Genomic DNA, 13,038 nt, shown 5'->3' on the forward strand with positions numbered 1-13,038 from the left:
ACCCGGGATTTTGGGGGACTCCAGTGAGAACCGTCCTCGTTTTCCCGGTGTAAAGCTGCGAGCCATTTGTCTCGTCTCTGTGGGCTTTTAGCACGCTTTGGCAGAACAAAATACCACCTTTGTTTTCCCTGTTTCCAGTTGTGGTTTGCACAACCAAAAACAACACAGTTTTTGGGCATTTTGGAGGCAGAATGCCGGGTTTAATCAGCGCAGGTCGACAGGTTAAAGAGTAATGGCGACGGTTTGTTTTCAACGCCAGTCAGGTTGCTATGGCTCGAAGAACCCGTATGTAGCTCAGTTGCCCGGATGTCGGCCCTGCCCCATTGAGCACCGCACATCAAGTCCGCACAGAGCAGAGCGGATCGTGCGGGACAGGAAGTAGTGTACAAAATACAAAATAAAACACCGGGTTAATTTTCAAAATAAAATGCACTGTGTCTAATAATAAACCAGTGTTTTGTTGCTTTTCATGTCTTCCAAGACTATGATAATGTGAATTAACTCATTATAACAATAATTTGTTGACACAAAAGAAATGGCAATCACTTTTACAAGTAGTTAGCTTCCTATTAGCAATTTTAATTTTACATTAATTTCCATATTGTGTAAAGGACCAAAAAAAAATGTCCTGCCCTTTTCTGACTTTGAGCCCCTGCCCCTCTTTAATCATGTGCACGTCCCTGGATAGGATTACCGTACATACGCTTTGCTTCTTCCTACTGTAAAATGAAATGATTTGAAATTGTGTGATGTATTATGATGTAATTAGTCCTGACAATATAGCACAAAAACAGACGTAAATACCACTGCATTCCATTTCTATTGTATTATAATTATCACTAATAAAGAATTATTGTTGAATTTTGTGTTTGAGTGTTAGTCCTGACAATATAGCACAAAAACAGACGTTAGCACAAAAACAGACGTAAAAACCACTGCATTCCATTTCTATTGTATTATAATTACCTGCGGGTGTTCTATTCTCAAGACAAAATGGACGTTCTCCTAACGTTCGCGTGTTACCTACACACTTAAGTGTGTTGTTCGAAAGAAAGAAAGAGAGAATTGCAAAGCCTGCGGTTCTATTCTCAAGACAAAATGGACGTTCTCCTAACGTTCGCGTGTTACCTACACACTTAAGTGTGTTGTTCGAAAGAAAGAAAGAGAGAATTGCAAATTTGCGGGTGTTCTATTCTCAAGACAAAATGGACGTTCTCCTAACGTCCGTGTGTTACCTACACACTTAAGTGTGTTGTTCGAAAGAAAGAAAGAGAGAATTGCAAATTTGCGGGTGTTCTATTCTCAAGACAAAATGGACGTTCTCCTAACGTCCGTGTGTTACCTACACACTTAAGTGTGTTGTTCGAAAGAAAGAAAGAGAGAATTGCAAATTTGCGGGTGTTCTATTCTCAAGACAAAATGGACGTTCTCCTAACGTCCGTGTGTTACCTACACACTTAAGTGTGTTGTTCGAAAGAAAGAAAGAGAGAATTGCAAATTAAGTACCTGCGGGTGATCCATTCTCAAAAGACCAAATGTTTTCCAAAAAACGCGTCTGGTCTGCTGCGTGGCGCCAAAGACACTTAAAGGATGCGAATACTGAAGTTACGTGACACGTGACAAGAGGGTCCCTCCTCCCCCCCGCACGGTGCTCACGTGACCCGCTGCAGCCAATCACGCTCTATAAAATCTAGCATTCCAAGATGGCTGCCAGGCCTGGATGAAGCCGGTATGTTTTAAAGTTGTCGTTTGCTTGCATATTGTAAAAACAACCGTCCAACATTTTACAACTAATTGTAAACTTGTAGGTGCCGAACATCAGGGACGTGTTGCGACGAGAGAGTGTGTCGATGATAAGATATTAAGCCGAGTTGGTAAGTGAATCTGTTTGCTAATAGTAGCGACTAGCCGTACCCATGTATTTCCTATAGGCGATTAGCATCGGCTTTGAATCCCGTTGCCTCCAATGTTTCTGATCTGATTGAATTTATATTTATGTCGAGTCTTTATTTTGGGTTTTTTTTTAGTTTATTATTCTTCGGTCAATGGTCAACAAAATAAACAAACAGTTGCACATTCATAGCTTGAAAATGAAAATGAAAATGTTGCAGACCGAAAGGGTTTAGGCTGAAGTTGAACACTTATAGCGCCTAACCCTATAAACAATGTCAAGTACAAGATGAACTTCCGAAAATGATGAAATGTCCTTTGTACAACATATTATAAATACACATTATACACAACATGAACACTGTTCAATTATATACACAGTAAAGGCATGTGAAATATCCTTATACACCTTTGTACCAATTTATATACTATATACAAACAATTATACTTCCATTATTATTTATATCCCACATTTAGTATTTTAATTAACATTGATCATAGTATTAACTACTGTGTTGATTCAAGAGTGATATATTTTTCCAAGACATTGGTCTTAAAGTGTTTTTTTAAATGTGTGAAGGACCTGGAACATTTGAAGGAATCATCCAAGCTGTTCCACAGTTGAACCCCCCTGACACAAACACATCTACTTTTTAAGATCCTTCTTATCTTAGCTTTCTGGAAGACAGCTGAACCTCTGAGGTCATAGGTATTCTCTCTGGGTTTGAACCTCTCCTGTAGACACCCAGGCAGCATGTGGTTATGAGCTTTGTACGTCACAATAGCAGTGTTGAGGTCAACAAGATCATGCAGTTTTAAGGTTTTTAATTTAATAAACAGAGCATTGGTATGGTCATGATAATCTGCATAATTTACAATTCTAATCGCTTTCTTTTGAAGTAAGAATATAGAGTTGATGTTTGTTTTGTAATTGTTACCCCAGATTTCAACACAATAATTAAGATAAGGGAGTACGAAAGAATTATATAACATATTAAGAGCCTTTTGATTTACGTAGTTTTTGATTTTATGTAACATAGCAATATTTTTTGCCATCTTTGTCTTAAGTATATTTATGTACAGTTTCCAATTTAATTTATCATCTATATAGATTCCCCAAAATTTTGTTGAATACACCCTTTCTATCTCCATATCATCAATTCTTATATGACACTGTATGTTATTTTTCCTATTTCCAAAAATTATATATTTTGTTTTATTTAGGTTGATTGACAGTTTATTGGCATCAAACCATTGCTTTAGTATATGGAGTTCGCTCTCTACAGTCTCTAAGAGTTGGCCAAGGTCTTGCCCAGAACAGTACAGACTTGTATCGTCAGCAAAGAGAATACAATTGAGTTTTTTAAAGATTTTGCAGATATCATTAATATACAATAAAAACAATTTTGGTCCCAGTACAGAACCTTGGGGCACTCCATGTGTTATAATCTTTTTATCTGAATCTACATTGTTCATATGCACATACTGTTCTCTACCACCAAGATAACTTTTCAACCAATCATGAGCAAGACCTCTAAAACCGTACCTCTGCATTTTGTTTCAAAGTAATGTGTGATGGATGGTGTCAAAGGCCTTGCTCAGGTCAATAAAAACGCCAACAACAAACTCCCTCTTATCAATAGCAGTGGTTACCTCCTCAACTAGTTCCATCACTGCCATGGAAGTGGACCTGTTTGCTCGAAAACCGTATTGGTGTTCACTTAGCAAGTGATGCTTGTCAATAAAACTGTCTAATCTTGACTCAAATAATTTTTCAAGGACTTTTGAAAATTGTGAGAGTAGAGAAATAGGCCTATAGTTGGTGAACTGATGCTTATCTCCACTTTTGAAGATGGGAATAACTTTTGCCGTTTTCATTTTCTTTGGGAAAACTCCTTTTGTAAAAGAAATATTACATATATAAGTGAAGGGAACAGCTATAAAATCAACAATTTCTTTGATCAGAGAAAAGTCCAAGTCACAGCAGTCTGTTGACTTCTTGTTTTTCTGAGAATTTACAATTTCTGTGATTTCACTTTCATAAACGGGGGAAATAAAAAACGATTCTAAGTTCCTTTGAATGGTTTGTTCATTAAATTTGACACAGTTTTCAGGTTGTGCAATTTCATTTGCTAAATTAGGTCCAACATTCACAAAGAAGGTGTTAAAAGCATCCGTTATTTCCTTAGGGTCATTTATAGTTTGATTATTTTCTATGAAATAGCTTGGATGTTCATTATTTGTCATGTTTTTTTTAATGATACCATTTAAAACTTTCCACGTACCCTGGATGGTATTTTTATGTTGTTCTAATAGGTTACAGTAATATGTTCTTTTGCTGTGCTTTATTATTTGTGTTAACTTATTTTTGTACGTTTTATATTTGTGTTCAGTTTCTTTGGTTCTGTGCTTTAAATGTCTTCTGTAAAGATCATTTTTCTTTTTGCAGGACTTCAATAACCCTTTTGTGATCCACGGTTTGTCCTTGACAGTGCTGTCCTTAATGTCATGTTTTGTCATTGGACAGTGCTTATATCATACAGTGTTATGAAAATGTTGAGAAAGGTTTCATATGCCTCATTCGGGTCTGTGGAGGTATAAACCTCCCCCCAGTCTTGAGCACATAACTCAGACTTGAATGCTGCCATAGTTTCTGGTGTTTGGTGTCTAACAAATCTATATTGAACTGCTTTTTTGGCCCCTCTCTCATCAAAGAAATGGTGTAAAATGCTGAATACAGGTAGATGATCACTTACGTCATTGAGTAGTAGTCCTGCTGTTATTTGATTGGTGAAAATGTTATCTATCAGTGTGGCAAAGTCTACTGTTATTCTAGTTGGTTTTGTGATAAGGGGAAAGAAATGATTGCTGTACAGTCCTGTTATAAAATGGGTTGTTTTGGTACTGTCCATGGGGTTCAGAAGATTAATATTAAAATCACCGCACACAATATGGATCTTGTTTGATTTAATAAACAAATAATCCAATTTTTGATTGAATGTATCTAGACATGATCCAGGTGTTCTATAAACACAACTGACATTTATTTTTTTTGATTTTTCTACTTCAATTTCTACAGTTATACATTCAAAAACTCCAGCTATAGCAGTTGATTTGCTGTCAATCTTCCAACATTTTAAATCTTGATTTACAAAAAGTGCTACTCCTCCTCCCCTTTTTCCAACTCTGTTTGTGGTGAATAATTCATAACCATCCAATCTTATTTCACAACACTTATTCTCATCAAGCCAAGTCTCTGAGACTGCAACAATACTAAATTTATTGAACTGGCTCAGATATTCTCTAATATTGTCAACATTTTTATACAAGCTTCGGCTATTAAAATGTATTACAGTAAACGATTTGTCCACATTCACACATTTAAATTGTTCGTCTGTGTAGTACTCACAGTTTCTGGTAATATTATTGTAAAGATTACAATGGGGATCTATGTCACTGCCAAACTCATTTGAATTGCAGTTGTAATTGATATTGTCGTAGAAGTCTAGTTGGATGTGATTATAATTATTATACAGTTCACTACTATGATTATTATCAGTATTTCTACATTCTAATTCCTTATCACCAACATTGGTAAAGATATTTTTTAATTCACTCCCCATTATATTTTAGTATATATTTACATCTTTTTCTTTGTACAGATAACACATTTGTATCCACCTCCACTGAAACACGCACACACACCCACGCACACAACTGACAATACTTTTACTCTATTATGAGCGTCCCAAAACAGTCCAAATGAAAACAAGTTTGTATTTGGTATTAAGTTAGTGTTTATACGTGGTGTTGAGTATATGTCTTTATGATCCAAGGTAAGAAAAAGTAAAAAAAAACAACAAAAATAGTCTGAGCATTCCAAAAATAAGCTCATCAAAAATCTCACTGTAGCTGTCCTCATCAAAAAAGGAACGATCAAAAAATGAGCTCGACGAGAGTGCAATTGTGATTGTCCAAAAAATGGAACAATCGACATTATCTGAATTGTTCGAGGTCTTCAAGTTCTCTTACCAGTATCACTTTAGCTTTTTCCGGCGTAGATCCATTCAGCTGAATGAAAACCTTGCAGTTTCTTGTCCATGTGGCTCCAATCTTGTTGTTTTTCCTGAGGATCCGTGCTTCCCGTGCTATATCCGATATTTTCTTGGTCGGATGCTCGTTGATATACACCGCTGATCCCTTTAACTTTCTTCCTTGTCTCAGTAGTTCCGTTTTGTGTCTCCGGTTTACAAAGCGCACAAGGACTGCAGGCTTTGCTCTGTCTCTGCGTGGCAGTGTATGACACGCTGAGATATTGTTTGCATCCACGTGTATGTCTTTTCCTTTCAAAAAGTGCAAGACTTGGTCCTCCAGAGTTTGCAGATCCTCTGTCTCCGCGTCCTCTCCAACATTCCTGCCCGCCGTAGCAGCTCGGGCATATGAGCGCGGTCTGATGTTTAGTCCCGTGATGATGACATCTTCCATCCTTGTGTACTGCTCCAAGTTTTCAACTCTCCTTTCAAGATCAGTTATTGTCTTGTCTTTTTGTCGGATTGTTTCTTTGAGTTTCCTCACTTCATCTACAAGCTCCGTTAGCTTGCTTAGCTGTTGGGAGACGCTAGCCAGGTCCCCTGACATGAAGTTTAGCGACTTGCGTATTTCCTCTATGTCATTCTCCATCTGTGCGCTCTTCTTTGGAGGAGGCATGACAAAAATTACGTCGATGCTTCCCACGCCTTTTCTTTGTATTTTGACAGAGTGGATTTGATAATAATTACTAAATGTTGTCGCAACTTACGGGAGCGCCGCCATCTTTTTACAACTACTTCCTGTTCCTGCTTCAACTTACATATGGTATCTGAGTATTGTGGCGTTTTAAGGCCATTTGCACTTTTTATGCTGTGGTAAAGACAATGAATGAACACTGCAGCTGTTCTTTGGTTAGAGCCGTCGTAGTGACGTCACTGTTACTGTTCAGATGCTACTCCCGTCATAGTGACAACACTGTGTACTGTCGTGTTTATTTTATACATGCATGTGATTGTTAATGTTAGCAGTATTATTTATTGAAGGTCGAACGATAGATGACTTAATGTTGATGTTATGTGCGCACATTGATACTTACGCAGGCCAGGTCCCTAAGTCTTGGATGGCGAGCTGTAGATAGGCCTCGAGCCTGAGGCCAAGGATCTCCACCTGCTCCGGTCGGGCCGGTAGGCGGCTTATAGCCGAACCCCTTGCCTCGCACCTCATTGCTCTGCGGCCCTCAGTCAGCCGTCAGCCCCGTCGAAGGCAGCCCCAGGCGGACATACACAAGCACGAAGAAGCACCACTGACAGGTAACGTCCGAATTCTAAATCAGTCCAAAAATGTCCCACAACAACGTCCGTGTTGTACGACTAAAACATTAGCATTGGCTATTTTTTATTGATTTTTGTCATGTAAGGTTATTGTCCAAATTAATGTTCCAAGGTACCCACTTAAACGTTGCCTTAAATGTTATGTGTTTACTATACATAATACACGGGAAAAGCGTGTAAACCAGCAGACGGATGTAATGACCAGCGTTAGCTTGTTAAGACTGAAATAGATTGGTGAATTTTGGATTGTTGTCTCTTTTTTTTCAGCTTGCCTGCTTATTCGGCTAAAGTGTGCGTCGTTTCGGTCAAATTTCGGTTCAAATATGTGTATTTTTTAACAAAGTCCTGTCCAAATAGTAGCTGTCCCGATAATGTAAACAACGAAACACCGGCTGTGTTTGTGTTGCTGCAGCCGGCCGCAATACACCGCTTCCCACCTACAGCTTTCTTCTTTGCTGTCTCCATTGTTCATTGAACAAATTGCAAAAGATTCACCAACACAGATGTCCAGAACACTGTGGAATTTTGCCATGAAAACAGACGACTTAATAGCTGGCCACCATGCTGTCCCAAAATGTCCTCTACAATCCGTGACGTCACGCGCAGGCGTCATCATACCGAAACGTTTTCAGCAGGATATTTCGGCGTGAAACTTAAAATTGCACTTTAGTAAGCTAACCCGGCCGTATCATTGATATATAAACTATCAGACTGCGTGGTCGGTAGTAGTGGCTTTCAGTAGGCCTTCAATGATCACATGAAAACCACTGATTTTGTTTAGCTTGAGTTTCTCTCCACTAATTGTAAAACCTAGCAGAATAACAAAGGACAGCTTAGCACTGATTGACAATATTTTTATAAATGTATTTGATGGGAATTGAAAAAGTGGACTCTTAGTGACTGATGGGAGTGATCTCTCCCTTAGAGATAGGGTGAGAAGCTCTGCCATCCGGGGGGAGCTCAAAGTAAAGCCGCTGCTCCTCCACATGGAGAGGAGCCAGATGAGGTGGTTCGGGCATCTGGTCAGGATGCCACCCGAACGCCTCCCTAGGGAGGTGTTTAGGGCACGTCCGACCGGTAGGAGGCCGCGGGGAAGACCCAGGACACGTTGGGAAGACGATGTCTCCCGGCTGGCCTGGGAACGCCTCGGGGTCCCACAGGAAGAGGGAAGTCTGGGCTTCCCTGCTTAGGCTGCTGCCCCCGCGACCCGACCTCGGATAAGCGGAAGAAGATGGATGGATGAATGATGAGAAAAAGTTCAAACGTGTATCTGACATTAAAAATGCAATGTTTCTTGGTGGAGTTTGTCAAAGTGAGGTGTTAGAAGTGGTCAGAAAGTTTAAAAACAAAACATCTGTCGATGGTAACAACGTGGATATGTCACTTGTTAAAGTGGTGGAGGATTGTGTCCTGAAGCCGTTTACTCACACATGTAATAAATCTTTATCATCTGGAACTTTTCCTGACAAAATGAAAATTGCTAAAGTTATTCCGATTTATAAAAATGATGATAAACATATGGTCTCAAATTATAGACACGGGCCTCTACTACCTCAGTTTGCAAAAATTCTTGAGAAATGATTTGTAAATAGACTTGATAAGTTGATTGACAAACATGAGCTACTGAATGATCATCAGTATGGCTTCAGGAGTAATCCATCTACATCCCTAGCAGTGATGGACTTTGTAGAAAACGTAGCCACAGCAATAGAAAAAAAGCAACACACCGTTGGAGTAGTTATTGACTTATGTAAAGCTTCTGACACATTCCTTACTTCTGCAAAAATGGGAAAACTATGGCATAAGAGGTGTTTCACAACAGGGGTAAAGTAGTTATTTAAGTAATAGATCTCAATATGTGGAAATGACTAAGACTAAATCACAGCCAAGAAGAGTAACTTGTGGGGTTCCACAAGGCTGGGTATTGGGACCTAAGTTATTTCTACTATATTTAAATGATATTTGTTCAGTGTCTAATAAATGTAAATGTATTATGTTTGCAGATGATACAAATGGATATTGTTCAGGAGAAGACTTGAAGGAAGTGTTGAGGTTGAGTTGATTCAGCTAAAAAAATGGTTTGATATTAATAAGTTATCATTAAATGATAAGAAAAGTAAATGTATGGTGTTTAGTGGTGCAAGGGCAAATTGTGAAGCACAATTCAAATTAAATCTAGTGCAAATCGATGGAGTACATGAAACTAAATTCTTGGGAATAATAATTGATCATGAATTATGTTGGAAACCGCATATTGAATATATAAAGGGAAAAATATCCAAATCCATTGCTATTCTTTAGAAAGTAAAACGCATGCTGAATAAGAAATGTCTGCATATGTTATATTATTCTTTTATTTTTCCACATTTAACATATTGTGTTGAAGTTTGGGGGAATGTTTATAGAACAAACGTAGACCCAATAATTCAACTTCAAAAAAGGGTCATTAGAATAATACTATGAACATAGCAATCCATTATTTATAAGTTCTAATGTGTTAAAATGTTCGGATATTGTGTTTTTAAAAACAATGGAAATGATGTTTGGAGTAAAGAACAACAGCCTTCCAGCTTGTATTCTTATGTTATTTCAATTAGGAGGAGAAAACTATAATGTACGTGGGATATTGATTTTTGAAATAGGTAAAGCAAGAACAAATATAAAGTACAAATGTATTTCAGTTTTAGGAGTTAAATGGTGGTGATGAGCTGAAGACATGTACTTCTTTGTTAAGGTTTAAGAAAACATTGAAAGGCGAAATAATTGAAAATGATCAAATATAGTAACAATTACTTTGATTTTTTTTTTCTAACGTTGATGTTCCAGGCAATCTTATTTTCAGTAAAGGTATAGGACAGGCAAATATAAGCCTTGGCTTCAGCCTACTCCTTTTTCGGTCATGCTTTCTCTTTTTTCTTTTCTTTTGTGTGTAAATCTGTATGATTGTATATATGTATTATCTGTACTCTTTTAAACTGCTCACACAAAATGATTAAAGGTTGATGGTTGATTACATGACCGAAATCAACTTATTTCATTCATTCATTCATTGAACACTGTCCCTCAACTTGAAAAGTCGAAGTTAACGGGCGTGCGTACATGTTTTAATACATTGTAGGAAATATAATAGAGAAAGGGAAATACTGGAAAGTAAGTTAGCGAAAGAAAATATAAGGTTAGCAGTGGAAGATATATTAGGATTGAATTCAGAACATATAGGATATAGAGCAATATACACATATTTTAAAAACACTGGGTTCAATAAAAGAATATTTCATTTTTATTTATCTCCTTCATTGATGTGCATCCTCGATCAACAGACAATCACACCTCAACCATTCAACTACACATCTACACAGCAATGCCTGAGAAGGAGTAGGATGAAGACTAATCTTATTGCCCCTTTCAACATAGCACGCAGTCTTACCTAATAGATATCATATCAACCAACAATTACATCCAAATATAATGAAAACAAACACAAAAAAACCACAACAAGTGCAAAACTTCATGAAGTACAAAAAAAGTAATATACACCTCACGGGATGATACAAAACCAGGCAAAAAATTCAAATAAGTAAAATCATAAATATAAAGCAACATGCAAACACTTATGGCTGTCCGTATGATATTATTGTTCTGTCTTTATACATTTTTTCAATTGGAATATATTTTACAGTCTTTCATCTCATTTAAGGCTGCAGCTAACGATTATTTTTCTATTATTTTTTCGATGAATCGGTTAATCCATAGATTATTTTTTTCGATGAATCTATAGATTATTTTTCCTTTTACCAATTTTTTTAATTTTTTTTTCATTTAAAATGAAGACGAAAAAATAAATTTAGGCCAGTTTTTTCAGAAGGCATGGCTTTTATTTACACACAAAAAAAAGTGTGGCCACTCAGTCAACATTGACAACAACATGACAACATATTCTGTAACAATGTAAACCTTTAAAACTTTTAACATTTAACAAAACTAAAAGTAGCTTATTTGCTTTTTAATGTGCAAATATAAAATAAACATACAGTGCAAATCTTAATATTCTGCAATAGTATAAGCATTCCAAAGGTAAAAGTATTGCTTATTTTGCTTTAAAATGTGCAAAAATAAAGATAAACATCCAATACAAAAAAGTGCGTATTTCCTTGAATTGGCGCCGGGTGTATAGTATTCGCATGCCTCCAATTACTGCCGGGTCAAACTCGTTTCGCAAAATAATTAGCGCATGCCTGGCCTTGCCGCCGGCTCAGGATTAACGCCGGCTCAAACTCAGTTCGCAAAATATTCATTTTATTAGTGCATGTCTGGAATTTTCGCCGGGTCAAACTCGTTTTGCAAAATAATTAGCATATGTCTCGGACTTCCGCCGGGTCAAACTCGTCACGTCATGAGTGACACTTCACCTGTCATCATTTTCAAAATGGAGGAGGCCGATTTCAATCATTTGAAATCACATAAAGGGAAGAAGATTAAGAGCTATTCAGTAGGATTTAAGGTCCAAGCTATTGAATCTGCTAAAAAGAACAGTAAGCAGCTATGTTTTTTTAATATACCGTAGCTGCGTGTGTCAAATATGAGTCATTAAATGACTCCCGCCTCCTGGTGGTAGAGGGCGCTAGTGATCCTTCTTGCGACTACCGGTACTAGGGATGTCCCGATCCGATATTTGGATCGGATCGGCCGCCGATATTTGCCAAAAAATGCGCATCGGCAAAGCATGGGAAAATGCCGATCCAGATCCAGTTTAAAAAAAACCTCTGGTCCGTGTTTTCCAACGCACCGATTTAAATAATACATTCCACTTTTCTGCTGCTCCCTAATTTCCGTTCCGCATTTTCCAGCACACCTTCAACACATCCACAGGTCTGTGGATTCTCACGCAGTTGCTTTTAGCTGCTGGCATAACACGACAGGCTCTTCTCACTCTTTTCTGTGTCTCCCTCTCACAGACAGCAAGCGCACCTTCTTACACACGTCACATACTGTCACGTCATACGTCACATGCTGTCACGACACACGTCACATACTGTCACGTCATACGTCACATACGTATACGCCCTCTCCCAGCAGAGAGGTAGCAGCATGGCTAACGTTAGCTGTGATGCTAGCGCAGCCGTGCGAGCAACGCTCCATCTAAGGTGCGCGCCTGCGCAATTACGCACTGCTCAAGCGTCCTCTGCGCACGGCAAATCTATGCCACGCACAAAATCAAATAAAAAAATAAGCGCATAACAATGTTCGACACACGGACACGACAGAGAAAACAGTTTTCGTCATCATTGTTCAAATATTGTGACGTCTTGTCGAGACGCTTATCTCCGTTCGGTGCCACACGTCCACACCATCAAAATGCCGAGGCAAACATTTCCACATCAACACCGTATGAAAAAATGCGTGATTTTTTTAGTTGTGATTTCCTTCTCTGCATGAAAGCAGCATATATGAATGCAGTATGAAGAAGAATGTTTTAATGTAGACATGCAAGCCTTGAAAGAAAATGTTGAAAACCTAGACTACATTTCTTGCATTTCTACCCTATATTTTAACTTTAGATTTATTCTCATATCAAACTCTTTTGGCTGTCTTTTTGACACTTACATCCGGCGCCCCCCTCCACACCCCGGATTATAAATAATGTCAATAATTCAATGTGATGACTGTATTATGATGATAGCATATATCTGATAGTATATATCTGTATCATGAATCAATTTAAGTGGACCCCGACTTAAACAAGTGTAAAAACGTATTGGGGTGTTACCATTTAGTGGTCAATTGTACG

The 13,038-nt window shown here is 38.0% G+C and overlaps 1 protein-coding gene and 1 long non-coding RNA gene across 3 annotated transcripts in view; one reads left to right on the forward strand and one right to left on the reverse strand.

Moving 5' to 3' along the window:
• LOC140679270 (uncharacterized) overlaps window positions 1–13,038 on the reverse strand; it is a 30,349-nt gene that overhangs the window by 5,871 nt on the left and 11,440 nt on the right. The gene's annotated exons all lie outside the window — the stretch shown is intronic.
• Window positions 1,611–12,510, forward strand: LOC140679271 (uncharacterized). Its single transcript, XR_012050754.1, has 3 exons — window positions 1,611–1,874; window positions 7,034–7,229; window positions 9,254–12,510. It is a non-coding gene; the product is annotated as an uncharacterized lncRNA (long non-coding RNA).

This window comes from Nerophis lumbriciformis, linkage group LG12 (assembly GCF_033978685.3).
Source record: "Nerophis lumbriciformis linkage group LG12, RoL_Nlum_v2.1, whole genome shotgun sequence".
Taxonomy (NCBI): Eukaryota; Metazoa; Chordata; class Actinopteri; order Syngnathiformes; family Syngnathidae; genus Nerophis; species Nerophis lumbriciformis.